Genomic DNA, 15,155 nt, shown 5'->3' on the forward strand with positions numbered 1-15,155 from the left:
GCTGTAGTCAGTGGGGCTTCCTCCAAGGAAGGTGTGGAGGGCTGCAGCCTCAGCCCCCTCCTATGCAGGTCTACTCACAAGTAGTCAGTGAGGCTTCCTCCCAGGAAAGTGTGGAGAGGACTGCAGCCTGAGAGCTCCAACCAACTTGTCTGCTCAGAAGTCCCATTGTAGCCAATGGGGCTTACTCCCAGGAAAGTGTGGAGAGGGTTGCAGCCTGAGGGAGGGCAGGCAGGCAGGCAGGCCAGAAGCTGGCCTGTGGTCCCCCCCACCATCCCCCCCAGCTCTAGCTTCTTCTCTTCCCCACCTCTGGAGTCTATGTCCTTTTTTCCTTCCAGCAGGGTGCCTCTGGAAGGTGGGGGGAGTTTTTTAGTATCCATGTAAGATAAGCAGATGTCATAACCACCATATGTATTGGAATCCTGGAAGATCTGGTGAGGAGGTAGATGTGGTGTCAGCAGTGGTCCCTTTAAGGGTAAGGCCTGGGCATCCAGCAGAGTGTGCTGCACAGCTGCAGCCACTTGAAGGCAACAGGGCCCTCAGGGATATAAAGAGCACCTGAGGGAGGGGGTGTGGGTTGTAGCAGGAGTACAGGTTGGAGGTAGGAGACTGACTGGCTTGGCTGATTGACTTTGACTTCGATACTTGACTGATTTGACTGACTGGCTTTGGAATCTGATCTTGGACTGTGACTTTGGACTCTGCCCTGGATACTCTGACTGACTTTGTGACTAATGGACTGCTGGAGACACTGGAGTTTGGTGTGTGCCTGCTGTGCCCAGGGTCTGCTGAGGACCCAGGGTCTGCTGTAGTGGTGGGAGGCTGCTGGCAAGAGAGAGGACCTCTGCAGGTTGAACAGGCGAGCTACCCTGGAGGTGGGGTCCAGCAGGACTGCATGTCAGAACCAGGGTCATTTGTTGGGGGAAAGAAGGGGAGCTAATTTGCTTAAAGTGGGCCTAATTCTCTAGGCAGAGAATGGCCTTGGAATCAGGCAAAACACCATAGAAGACCAGACGTCTGAAAACACAGAACAAGAATGTATGACAAAACTAACTAAAAGCTACAAGAGGGGGCTACATTATAAAAATGGGACCTATAAGAGCATAAAGGTGAAAAAAAACTATATATGCAGTATTATCTTCATTTTAGATGTCAAAAGGGTTTTGTGGCTCCTGAGGTTTTTTCCCTCTGGAAAATGGGTCCAAATGGCTCTTTGAGTGTTTAAGGTTGCCGACCCCTGGCCTAGGGTGTTGCCCCACCCACTATTCGGGAAGAGGTTCTTCATTGAGGTGATATGCTGGCCTCCCTCACCAGGTGACCAAACCCTAGTGATGTCACTGCTGCTGGAACACTAGTTCTAGCACTGCAAGGTCCTGATAGGATTGAGGCCAGAGACTGGGTAGAGATGGCCAAAGGCTCTTGTTTTATATATATTGAATGTGCATAAATCCAGTTATGTTGCATTGTATCTAGCAGGTCTGTATACGGTGTTGCTCAACATAACATCAAGTTATGAACCCAGTTTTGTGTGAGTGTGTGTATCCTTGGGCTGACTGGAAGATTTCCAGCACGTATCTTAACAATACCGACCGAGCTGCTTATCTGAGCCAGAATGTTCAGGGTGAAGTATTATTTAACATAAAGGCAGCTGGAGTTAATTGGCGAATGTGTTAATGGGAAAAGAATAAGATAGGATGTCTTAAGTGCTCACTGTTTTCTCGTTGGTGTCAGTGCCTGTTTCTGGAAGCTGGAATTGCTTTAGTCTATTCAGAAGAGCACCTGTCAATGCATGTACATGTGCTATTGGTGGTGGGAAATGGTGTATCAAGTTGTTATATACCAGAATCAATTCTGCAGAATTTCAAGCAATTTGAAGATGCGCTTAGTGTGAGTTTTATGTTATCTGCATGGGAATAAGTGTGATGGTTGATGTGGTACTAACTTCTTTTCTCCAACAGTTTAGGGTAGGACATTCTGCCCTGATTCTAAAGAACAGCAAATATGATCTTTGGGGCAGGAGGTCTGGTCTAGAGGGTAGAGCCTCCGTTTGCCTGAAGATAACATCCGCAGGTCGCCAGTTCGAGGCCACCGGCACTGTGAATGGTGAGACCTTGAAGCAGCTGACAAACTGAGCCGAATGATTCCACCTGCTCTTTGGTGTGAGCAACGAAGCATCTTGGCTGCCCTCCATGTGAAAGATGAAGGAGCTGCTTGTCAGCTTGCGTGGGAGGAAACTGGAGCCCAGAATGTGATACCAGATCAGAAAGATCCATCTGAAATGTTGTGGTTCTTGTAAGATAGAACCTTTCTTCAATTGTAAAAATCCCTACAGGGATTTAGAACAGCCTGCCTATGTAAACCGCCTTGAATAAAGTCTGAGGAGAAATCTGACAACCAAGAAAGGCAGTATATAAATACCTGTATTATTATTATTATTATCTTCCAGAATAAAAATTGTACCTTCTTCTCCACAATTTTCCATAGCAAAGTTCTATATTATGCTTTACTAATCATAATGGGCTGGATCCAAAGGCCCTTTTCCCCTGATGGAAAGAATTTCCCTTCAGAGGAAAGAGTTCATTATCTGGAAGAAGTTCCTTCCACAAGAGAAAGGCAACCCTGTGTCCAACCCATTATCTGTAAAGTGTCTCAACAGAAGAAGTAGAAGTGTTGGTTGGCTTCTAAAACCAACCAGGGCAAGTTGGAAGCCTGGTCTGCCAACATTACTGAAATGAACCAACATGCAACCACTATTGGTTGTAACATCCAACCAATTAAAACAGGAGAATTCGATTGGTGCAGGTGAGGCAAATAATTATTATATATTCCTACAGTACAGACAGGCCCCCATATCTGCGGATCCTGTATCAGCGGACTCAGTTATCTGCAGATCTGGATCAGGGCCCTCACAAGCCCCTCTTGTGCACCCATTAGGTTTGATTTTTCTAGTAGTGTGCCTCGCTTTAATTTCTTGTTAAACTGAAGGACAGTTTAAACTGAACTGAATTGTTAAATTTGTTGAACTGAAGAACAGAGCATGAGCAGGCTGGTTGCATGCCCACTAAAGGGTGCTCCTGCTCTCCGTTCACATTCAGATTCCTTTCTGCAGCAAGGCAGGCTTATTGCCCACAGGCTTTTTTCTTTCAGTTTAACAAGAAAGGAAAACAAGACAGACTTTTGTGACTACAAAACTCAAAAGACAGACCAAATGGGTGCAATGGGGAGCACTATTTTTGTAGAGTTTTCCCCATATCTTTGGTTCCTGGTATCCACAGAACAGCAACCCCTCAGATAGTGGGGCACAACTGTATTAAATGCAGCTCTTTATACCATTTATCTTGCAGATTAAAACTATTCTATATTATGTAAAGCTACCAGTTCAGTAGTGGCATCAGAAGTTGGCCAAGTACGGCACTGGTCAAGAGTCCACATCCATCAGAAGGTCCATCTGATACGTCTAAACCATGAACTCTCAAGTTCTGGTGGCAGTGTTAGCACCCAATGTACCATAAAAAGGTAAATGAAAGGCCCAGTAGTGGGCTTTGCCCAAGGGCCTCCAGCAACTGGTACTGCCACTGGCTCCATTCAATGCTAAGAGTACAAAAATACCATTCATTGCATATGAAAAGGTTCACTCGGCTCTTTTCTTAAATTGTTTTTAGCAGACAAATATTTTAATGTTGATTAACATGTATAGTATCTAATAAATATTGCAACATCAAAACATGACACGGCCTGTTCAAATAATATTTGAATTATTTACTTGTTCCCCAACTTTTTCCATCTACCATCTGGTGTGCACCTCTGTATGTATATTCATCTTTGTTCATGCTCCTTATCTCTGTCATAAGCTGATTTGATTTACTGATGTAAAAAAAGAAAAAAAAAAGAAGCATTATTCTCAAACCCAACCTGAGAATCATCAAGAGTCTACAAACTTTTTTTTACTCTAATACCATAGAGAACATCAGCGAAATGTAATTGATCTTAACTGCAAACTGTACAGATAATAAAGTGATCAGTCAGTGATATGTCCTTCATTTGACTCTTTGACAACAAAGAGTTGTTTAAAATGGTTTCTAATATGGAGCTATTGGATTGGGGCTGAGTGTTGTGGATTTGGATGGGAAAAACAAAAGAAGAATAGAAAGGTTTGAAGAGGAAAGTTCTCAGAATCATGAATAAATCAAGTGAAACAAAGCTCTTGTCCAGTTATCTGAATTATCAACAGAAAATTAGGAGAAAATCATAAACTAGTATAGAATAGTTACCAAGCATCACTATCCTGAATCCTAATTTTATGTTCCAGAAATTTGAAAGAGTTCCAAGAGTACCATGGTTCATTCCAACAAGAAACACTGAGAATGTTCAAGGAAGTCAAACAAGGTGTCAAATAAAATGTCTCACAGGCTTCCTGTACATCCCTGATTTTTTACAGACTTTAATTTTTTCTAAGGAGACCTGCCTTGGGAGTTATGTCAGAAATGTTCTAGTTACGTTCCAAAGAAGAACAAAGATAGATAGAAGATCTATCTAAAGAAACAGAGTTGAACCCAATAGGTTAAATTAATTTAAGGCGCAATCCTATGCCCCTCGCCTCCCCCACAGCACAAAGGCACCGAAGCAGCCACCACTGCATCCTGCAGGACAGGAGAAGCAACTGGACGTCTCCTTGGGGTAAAGAAACATCAGTTCTGTACCTTTTGTAGTGCTTCCACAGCCGCGATGGATCTACTCAGTTCTGCACCTGCTCAATCACTGGTGCAGAACTGAACATACCCATTTCATGCTATGAGGCTCGGATGGGGGAAGGAATCTGGCTGCAGTCTCTGCCACCATCTCCGCTCTCCATCTGGGCCCAATCCACCCATACAGCCCTCCCTCCCTCCGCCCAAGTTTTGCACCCTCCCCGTCTTCCTCCCACCCAGAAAATGTCTCCCTGCCACTTGGCAAGGAGCTTACCATGCGCCGCTCTCATGGATCCTGCCACGGGGGGGGGGGAGACCAGTACCGAGTGGGATGAGCCTCCCCACTGGTGCTGCTCATCGGATGGCTGCCACAACATGCCTTTCAACACATGCCTGACAGCTGTTGCCTGGGCAGCACACAAGTGAGCAACACTACCCGGGCTCAGGATCAGGCTGTTACCCTTTTATCAGCACAATCCTGAGCATCATGCAGTTTGGCACAGCATGTGTTGCAATGGTGCTGGCCATTGCAAGAGTTTCATTCAAGTGACTGCAAGAATTCAGCTATGCGGAGGTACAAGAGGGGGCAACCTACTTATTGGGGGATGCTCACACCTCTTTAGTGCCCTCATAACTCTGTAGAGAGAGAAAAACAGAGAGGAACCATGCAGATATTAGTTTCTACTTCAAAGAAAAAAAATTATTTTAACCACTGTGAATTACTGTCATTCATATGATGGTTATAACCTGGTTTTATGATAAATGAATGGAGGGGAATCTGAAAGCCAGTATTGCGGCATTTTCTCTGGAACAATCTTAATTTTAAAATGTTTTGGTCCACGACCATGAGCTGATTAACTCTTTTTTATAAGTCAACATATAGCTGTTTTCTATTCATTTTATGGTAGGCAACATAGCTCCACATTCCATAATATAAGAGCCATGTGTTGCTAAAATCCACCATAGCAAAATGCATCAACTATACTCCTAAGCCATTTTTGCACAGTCTTGTTGCTCCTGTCCACAACTGATAAAAGCAGCTCAAGGAAATGTTAGCTGGTTGCAAAGCTGTATAGATAGAGACTGCAGAAATCGATTGCACCATCTCTCTGCGCTTTTGTAATGCATTTTCAACCCTTAGTATAAAGACCAGATCAAAATAATAAAATGGAACCACAAATGAACATCCTTCACACTTTATGGCAAATTCTAGACAGTCATGGGGCAATTCGTACTGGCTAAGAGAAATCAATTAATTTACTCAGTAGAAGTTATTACCAAGAAGATACAGGAAAATTGCTTAAATCAGGGGGGTCAAACATAAGGCAATATTATGTTTAAGGCATAAGGCATATTATAAGAACATAAGAACATAAGAACAGCCCCACTGGATCAGGCCATAGGCCCATCTAGTCCAGCTTCCTGTATCTCACAGCGGCCCACCAAATGCCCCAGGGAGCACACCAGATAACAAGAGACCTCATCCTGGTGCCCTCCCCTACATCTGGCATTCTGACTTAACCCATTTCTAAAATCAGGAGGTTGCTCATACACATATCAGGAGGTTGCTCATACACATTATGTCAAACATAAGGCAATATGTTTAATATTATGTTTAATATTAAGGAAGCTACATCATGGCTTCCTCATAAGGAAGCAGCATGAACCATTCACTAATGAGGCTATACTCTATCTCCAAGACTAGACATGATAGGGCACAATGGATGACATTTTTGGAATCGGCACCCCAAATTCATATCAAACCACCATAAAGTTTGGGAAAAACTTTTCTGACCCTCAATTTTGTAGGCCAGTGTTATTTTAACCAACTGTAACAATTCAGATATTTTGTTCCACCATAAGGAGAAGGGGTAATCTTAGCAATGTAAAGCACAGTTCCGGTACAGGTTGGGTATCCCTTATCCAGACTGCTCGGGACAGGGAAGTGTCTGGATTTGGAATAACTGCAGAGGAAGAGTGTGCATGAAGCATAATGGTCTCTTTTCTCATGCAAGGCAACTGCCCCTCTCTCCATGACAATATTGTAGCAGAGAGCTGAACTACTATCCCATCCACCAAAGCACACCATACTATTAAAATTAATATGAACACCTACCCACCTATTCTGTGTCCTCTTCTCCAGCCTTTGTTAGATTTCATCTTGTATCCTTCTATCTACTCCATTCAAGCTCAGGAGCAACAACCATTCTCCTGAGTAATAGCTTCAATTATATCACCTTTCCACTCTCCTGTTTTGACTATATCAAATGCAGCATTCACTTCTGAGCCACTCACAAGGTTATTCCTTGTTAAGCCTAGAAACTAGCAAGGTGTCAGCTTTCATCTTGGCTCTACCAATGATGCCAACTTTACATCATTTGTATGTTTTTTTAAGATTTGAACACACTAATGTCCATTTTCTCAGGCACTTAAGAGAAAATCCTATGCACGCTTACTCAGAATAAAGGTCCACAGACAGGCAGGGGGAGGTGGGTGAGTTTGGCAGTTTCACCAGGCAAACAGTGCTATAAGGAGGTGAGATACGGGCACATTAAGCTTGGGAACAGTGTAAATGGCAATCCCCATTGCCCAAGAGACCCTGGGTGCCCTTGACACTTAGGGCAACAATGGTGCAGTCATACACACTTCACTGGGGGGGGGGAGCCCCATTCATAAGCAAAAGAGAAAATAATCCATAAAGCAGCCTCTTCAACTGTACTTTTATTTAGAGCCTAGGGAATTAAAGCTACAGTGACATTCTGACATCACTGTGACAATGGTGCAGTCAGCTAGCTGGTGAAACAGACGAGTTTGCATCTAAAATTATATTACTGGGGTTGGGAAGCACTTTAATTCTTTTTTTTTTAATGATTGTTTGCTATTCCTATAGATCAGGGATTTTCAACCTTTTTCATCTCAGGGCACACTGGCAAGACACTAAAATGGTCAAGGCACACCATCAATTTTTTGACAATTGACAAGGCACACTCTGCTGGCCATGGGGGGCTCACATCCCCAACAGCCCTATTAATAAATGATCCTCTCCCAAATTCCTGCAGCACACCTGAGGACCATCCGGCACAGTGGTTGAAAATGGCTGCTATAGATCATGACTCTCTTGTGTTGGTTTGGTGTAAACTGGGATTACACTGCAGAGACTGAAACATTAACAGGAACAAAAATCCTAGGTGAAAAAGAAGGCAATAAGGCCAACAAACTTTGTTAATAAATAATAAATGCGGTGCGCTCTCTCTCTCGTGCTTGTGAAATACCGTCCATTTCAACAAGGCAACAGATAAATATTTCATGCGCAGAGTGTTTATATTTCACTCTGTTTTCTTGTTATTGTTGCCTTTCCCAACCAAATATGTACATCAACACAACATTTTTGTCATCTGAAATTCCCAATTTTTTAAAAATTTTGTTTTGGTCTTCTCAACCAGATCTTTAATCTCATTCCAAGATTATATAATGACATTAAAATAACGGGTCTATCACAAATAAATCATTTCCCAGTTGCCATCATCATACATGACAGTACATACTATTAGTTGCTCAACCTTTTGACCTCCTCAGCATCAGCTGCACTTATTTCTAACTCATGATGCCTCAACTGCCAGAATTCCATCTGTTTCTAATATAGGGGGAGGGAAATTGAATACCTGCTACCCAATCACGACTGTGTATAAGAAAATGAATGTAGTCTTATGATGCTGACATGTCATTAATAGCTTTTCTCTGTCAGGGCAGATTCTCAAAATCATTTCCCCATTTTTTTTGCATCTTTGCCTTACTTTGAAAGCTTTCCATGACCTTGCCCCACCCTATCATTTTGTTCTCATTTCTGTTCCTGCCTTCATCCTTTGCTCTTCCTGTCTACCAGCCTGAACTTGCCCCCAAATTTCCTTTTAAACTACGCCATGTCCAAAACCTATCCACTTGTATTGTGCAACCCCCCTCTCTCTTCAGATCCCATCTCTGTCCTTACTTCTCAGCCCACATTCTCAACTGAAGTAAGCCTATCTACATTTAGCTGCATTTGATTACAGAGTGTAAGCCTATGTACACTTACTTGGGAGTAAGCCCTATTGACTTAAGATGGAACTCACATCTAAATAAACATGCACAGGTTTTTGACTTATTTTTGCATTTCCCTCTCCCAACACTCTTACTTATTGTGCCCCCTCATTGGGGCAGAGTTGTTTGTTAGCTTGTTACCTTGTAAAGTACCATGTACTTTGATTAAAAAAAAATAAATCATAAAATCATAACTGTCATGTAGCACACCTTAATTTCTTATTTGTTTTCACAATCAGTGTGATAGCAACGCTTTCTTTCCATCCACATAAAGGCGCAGGGATAAATGTATTAGTAAATGGAACTCTGAATTTGAAGACAAAATTGGCTCTTCATTAAGGAAATTGTGTATCTATTGACTGAGGTCAAGAAACAATAAAAAGCAGCACAATAGATGCTCCTGGTGAAGAGCCAGATCAGATGCGGAACTGAAATACAATTTCACAAATTATGCAGAATGAGATGAAAGATGGAGGAAGTAGAATTTTGGAGAGTTTGCATTTCTGAGTGCTTCTCTCCCACTAAAAGTCTCCTGAAAGTTAGAAAATTGGCATATCAGGGGTCAAGATTTAGCACAACCTTCTCTCCCTAGTAGTGAGCCAATGTGGGTAAAATGGATAGAGTCCTGAGACTAGGACAGAGGAAACCTGGGTTCAAATGCTAAGTTAGACTTGAAGCTAACCAGCGGCCCAACCCTATTTGCCAGCTATGTTGGCACTGCAGCTGCTGTGCCAACATAGGGTGTTTTAATCATGCCAAGACAGAAAAACTTGTGGTGTCACGCCAGAACTGAATCCCGGAGAACCAGCCGATGGAGCAGGTAAGCTCCAACCAAGTGGCACACGGCAGGCAAAGGCAGAATGAGGGCAAAGATGTAACACAGCAGGGAAAGGGCAGAGAGGGGGCAGTTAATGCTTGGGAGAGGTTGGGATTGGAGGTGCTGTTCCACACTGAAACCTATTTTCCCTCCCAGGCTTAAAAGCCTGACATAGGGTTTCTTGGACTTGCACCAGTGATTTTGCTGGCACAGATACAATTAACCCCACTGAGGAGACTGGGGCTCGACATGGAGTAAGGGAACAAATGTACCCTTACCCTGAGAAGACTTCCAGCCTGCTCAATCCCAGCACTGAATATAGCGTGGACCATGCAGACCAGCTTGTTAGGTCCATGAACTGCACCCAGAAATGAATCGGCAGCCAATGCCACTGAAACAGCAGCAGTGTAAGAGGGGTAAACAGTTTAGGGCAGAACAGGGTAGCAATGGGGGTTGAAGAGGAGGGTGGATCGGGTCTGAGAAGGGGTTGGGTTCGGTGGCAGCAGCGGCAGAATCCAAACCCCTTACCCAGACCCAATCACATAGCCCAGATCCATGTGGGATTTCGCTGACCCAGGTCCAAGTAGACCCCTCCATGCCATGGAGGCTTACCTCCAGGAAAGAGAAAAATGTCCCCTTACCCAGAGGAGACCTCCAGGACTGCCCCCCCCCCCGAGGATGCAGCATGAGCCATTTTGGTGTGGCTGCATCATTGGGGGTGGCGGGAAAGCTTAGAATTTAGCTGTAAGTCAACATTTTTGTCCCTTCTGCTCTATAATTCAACTCACACTGTGATTACAAGATTTATTGCTAGTCCTTACCTGACAGGTACTCCTTGCATTTCCTGGATGACATGCCTGATAATAAGGGACGCCATGTCTCACAATCCAGCACAAGAAAGGGGAGGATTTGAAAATGGTTGCATGCTTTTGTCCTCTTATGAGCCTCTTCCACCTGCAAGACAAGGGCATTTTGCTCCTAACCTGCCAGGCACCCCTCTCTGTGTAATGAGAGATTGTTCTAACGATGCAGAAAGCTTTGAGGCAACTTCATATTCCCCAATGGGAGGGGTTTCTGCAAGGTAAGATATGTTGCGTCTTGGACAGTTTTTTGCACTTTTAGATGCCTCTATAAACATTTTTAGCCTTAGACATGGGTTTGTAGACTCTCCTTAATCAAGCTGCAGTAAAAATACAGGTGGGGAGTTGTGGCACCCATGAGTAAATTGTCCAGAGGGAATCAGCCCTCCCCATCACAAAAAGTTACCATCTTTGATTTAAGTCAGTAGTATCACATGTATTGCAACCACTGGAGAGCTACATATGCCCGAAACATTCCATTTAGTCTTTGTTTTTGTGGGAAAAAAGATTATCTGGTCGGTGATAGTCCTGAGATCCAGGGTAAAGGGAAACTATATCAGGTTTCAGATGTGTATTTCCCAGCCCTAGGAATTGATCTTGGGATCTTCTGAACAGAAACAATGAACACAACCACTGAGCTACAGTTCAAATCAAATAATAATAATATTACTGCCTGGATGATCAGTTTTTATCTGCTCTTAAGAAATCTCTGAGTTCACCAGCTAAATAAACTACAACACCGCAACTACATAAACTACAACACTGATTAAATAAAAAAGGTGCATTCTCACCGTATCCAAACGTTTACCACAATCTTTCTTAATGAGAAATTTATACACCAGTTCTCTGGCACTGCCAAAATAGTATGAAATCATAGATTTGCAGTAATGGCAAGTTCTCATAAGAGTAGCTGAAGTTATCTCAACTTTGAGACTACAGGCATATCAGTTCTAATCCAACAGGTGTCTTTCTTGCAACATTTTTTCTTTTCAGCACAGCCTTACTAAGCATACTTTCTAGAATGGGCAATCCAACACACACACACCCCTCTCAGCCTCTTCAAGTCCCTGGGCATGGTCCTAAGGTTAGGCCAGTGCAAGAATGTGTGCTGATTAGCAGGGCTGGAACTAAGCCCGGAGAAGGTACATTTGTGCTGGTCCAGGCAGGTCAGCACAGAGAGCTAGGGAGGGTAGTAGGGGTGGGCGGAACAAAGGCAGGGAGGGGGTGCTTTTGGACAGGAAGGGTGGCCCAGGAGGCAAACTGGGCATGAAAGGGGTAGCACTGGCCATGGCAGTGCAGGTTTGGTCCTAACTCCCATCCCCGTTCTGACCAGTGTTATATGGGCTGCTTGGATTTGCACCCACAATTTAATGGGCGCAGATCTGAGTAGCCCCATAAGGCTGCCTGGAACATGACACAGGATAAGGGGAATAAGATGTCCTTATTCTGAGTTGTACCCCAGTCCACACCTACCTTGCAGTGGATTCAGCACAGGCCAGTCGGCCTGCCTGTTTCAGCGCAAGTTAGGATTGCACCCGAACCCTTTCTGTGTTCAGTGGGACATACTCCTAGATAAGTGTACAGCCTCTGAGTAACAGAATTGTCTTTGGAGGTTAAAATATAGCATTTTTTAAAATATGAGTAGTACTCTGTGAAAAGAAAGTGTAATCTGTTATTTGAAGATGGGTTTATTCGCCTAGTAATCACACAGAACTGAGAAATATAACTCTGCTCTTTGCAGATGAACTTCTCAAATTACTAAGGTTGCCAGTCTAATATCCTCACTTTCTCAGAAACAAGCAAACAAAATGAATCATAGTCATTCTGTACAATGCACATACAGCTAATCTTTTCCTTAGTATCAAGTTTCATATGGTTTTACAGCATCCCAGATAATCTGCTCAGCAGTGACTGTTCATGGCATAAGAGTTCATTTAAGTTTGTCTATAATTAAAGCAATCTGTTTTTGCATAGACAAATCTTCATGTCTTTATTTAGACTTTAGTCTGCCATGTAAATGAAAGGTAATCTTGTCTAATGAAGGTCTGGGTCACTTAACGCCCATTTTCAAAAGTCAATAATATATAGCAACTTTTATCTGTTTTTTCTTGATTCAAGTTATCTTTTCCCTGGCCATTTTCCAATAAAAAATAACATTGAAAATATTAAGATTTCTGATATTATTTTACTGGAATTTAGGTTGCAATCCTATGCATGCTTTCCTGGGACTCAGTCCCACTGAATTCAATGGGACTTATTCTTGGGTATACACACATAGATTTGAAACTGAAAACTTGACACTGTTTACAGAATACTTAAAAAAAACTGCAAGTTTAATTCATTGATCTGCTGGTGTGTATAATAAATATGGGCAGAGACCTTAATTAAGGCATAGTGTTTCATTGTCAATACCCCTCCAAGTTTAATACTAATACTTTGTATTAGCAAGTCATGCTCCTACTAAGAGTATTAATAATATCTATAAAGGTTGTTGTTTCTCACAAAGGTATTTTGCAAGAACAAGAGGTAACATAAGATTTGGAAAGCTGCTTTCTTGGAACCCCACATTAGAATGTTGTGTACATTTTTTTCATAGGACACATGATGACCTTCAAGACACACATGATGAACACTGGCACTGCTAGTGCCATTATCCAGTAACTCAGTGATTCTCACACATTTAGCACCGGGACCCACCGGGACAGAATGAGAATCTGTCGGGACCCACCGGAAGAGATGTCATGACTGGAAGTGACATCATCAAGCAGGAACATTTTTAATTATCCTAGGCTGCAATCCTACCCACACTTACTAAGTCCCCTTTACTACCACTGTTAAAAGCATATACAGAGTAGCCTGTTCAATGTACTGGTCTATAACCTTTCCCCAAATGCAGTCACATATCATGGTAGCATCAAGTCTAATATATTAAAAATAAAATATTGAAATGAATGGGGACCCTTCGGAAATTGTCTCATGACCCACCTACTGGGTCCCGACCCACAGTTTGAGAAACACTGCAGTAACCAATAATAATAATATGAAACTTGGAACCACAAACAACTGCAAGCTGATGAAATAAAGATCACAAGTTCTGTCCATTGTTCAGCACCATGGACAAGACCAACCAGTTAGAGCAGCCTGTAATCAGCACTCACTGAATGTACCTTGCGCACAATCTGAACCATAACAACTACTGACAAAATGTTTTGATTTCAGGTATTGTGGTAACATTAGAATCAATACTGTTTGGTAACTTATGACTTTTTGAAAATGCATATTTCTCTAACACTACTGTACATGTGTTACTGAGACCAAGTTAGACACAAGAGTGGCAGATCTGTCTTCTAAATATGGACTGCCTTACCTGCTTTATTCACAATTTGAACATTTAAAGAGATAACTTTACCTCTGCCAAGTATCACGTCTAGTTTTAGGCTGATTTATAGGAATGATCCAACCATGTTTAAGCACTTTTACATCCCACTGATTTCAGTGGGAGCTTACACACTTATATCTCTTCTGTTGAACGCCATAGTGCTCAACTGGTTATATTTTGCCCTATGTGTGAAACAACATTAAAATATTGCTATAGTGCAACATTTAATTTTCTATATTGTATTATCCATGACCGACATGCCAACCCCTCTCCAAAAGAAGTGGATATGCACAGTGTTCAGAATGTACATCCAAAATCATGTTCATTATTTGTTAGCAAAGAATATTACTGAATGAGAACTGATGGCAGGATACTTTCTCCATCTTTTTGAATACTTTGCTCATTCTTAGAAAGAGAGAGAGAGAGGGAGGGAGAAAATTTTGAATGGACTATTTTGAGGACGTAACATAGAAGGATAAATTGATTTTACACTTAATCATTTAATTGAAATAAGAAGAAATGTTCGTTGTTCAATCATCTCGCTTTAGCAGACAAGTTTACAGGTATGTTAATGCACAGCTGTAGCAATGAATATTTTTGCAGTGAAAGAAGTACAACTACTACCAACACCAACACCACTTTTCAAGATGCTGTTTAAAGAATATGACAACTTTGCTTCTCAAGCTAACTAGCTTTAAATCAAATCCAGTCAATGTTAAGCACTCTAGAAGACCACTTACTTCAGTGAGGGATTTAACATGAGCTTCCCAATGAAACCAAGTTGATTAAAAGCGCTCATCCTGTGCTAGATCACATTCCTTTCTAAATGGATACATTCATACAACCTTTTCCACAGAGCAGACCACTAAACTAGTCTTGAATATCCTTGACAAGCTTATTGTCATTTCTCTCCTGTGCGACTTCCTACAAAAACTCAAACAAGCTGGGTGTTGTAAATGTTAATTGTGATACTGTCTGCATTATCAGGAATTATATTTACAACTAGAACCAGTATATGTAGAAGTAAAGCCTTTAAAATCTTGGGTGATAATTGTAATCCCTTATGCTGCAACACCATCATGTAGTGCCAATGAACATCTTGCCTGCTCTGATCCTGTTGGGATTTTAAAATTGGCTTTCTGGAGGTCAGAGTAAACTTCTTAAAACTGTTCTTACCCTTTCTTTCATAAAGCAGACACTTCTAAAACATCAAGTGCATTTGTTATTTGGGTTCAAGGTCAATCACAGAGCAAAACAACTAAGTCTGACTAAAATGTTAACCATATAATCCACCTCCACCCTTGTTACTTTAACAATCAAAGGAAAGTAGGTGAGTA

The 15,155-nt window shown here is 42.1% G+C and overlaps 1 protein-coding gene across 1 annotated transcript in view; it reads right to left on the bottom strand.

Annotated features, from left to right (window-relative positions):
- The window catches only part of KCND2 (potassium voltage-gated channel subfamily D member 2), a 318,270-nt gene that overhangs the window by 301,682 nt on the left and 1,433 nt on the right, over nt 1–15,155 (bottom strand). The window lies entirely within an intron of this gene.

The sequence above is a fragment of the Tiliqua scincoides genome, chromosome 7, assembly GCF_035046505.1.
Source record: "Tiliqua scincoides isolate rTilSci1 chromosome 7, rTilSci1.hap2, whole genome shotgun sequence".
NCBI lineage: Eukaryota > Metazoa > Chordata > Lepidosauria > Squamata > Scincidae > Tiliqua > Tiliqua scincoides.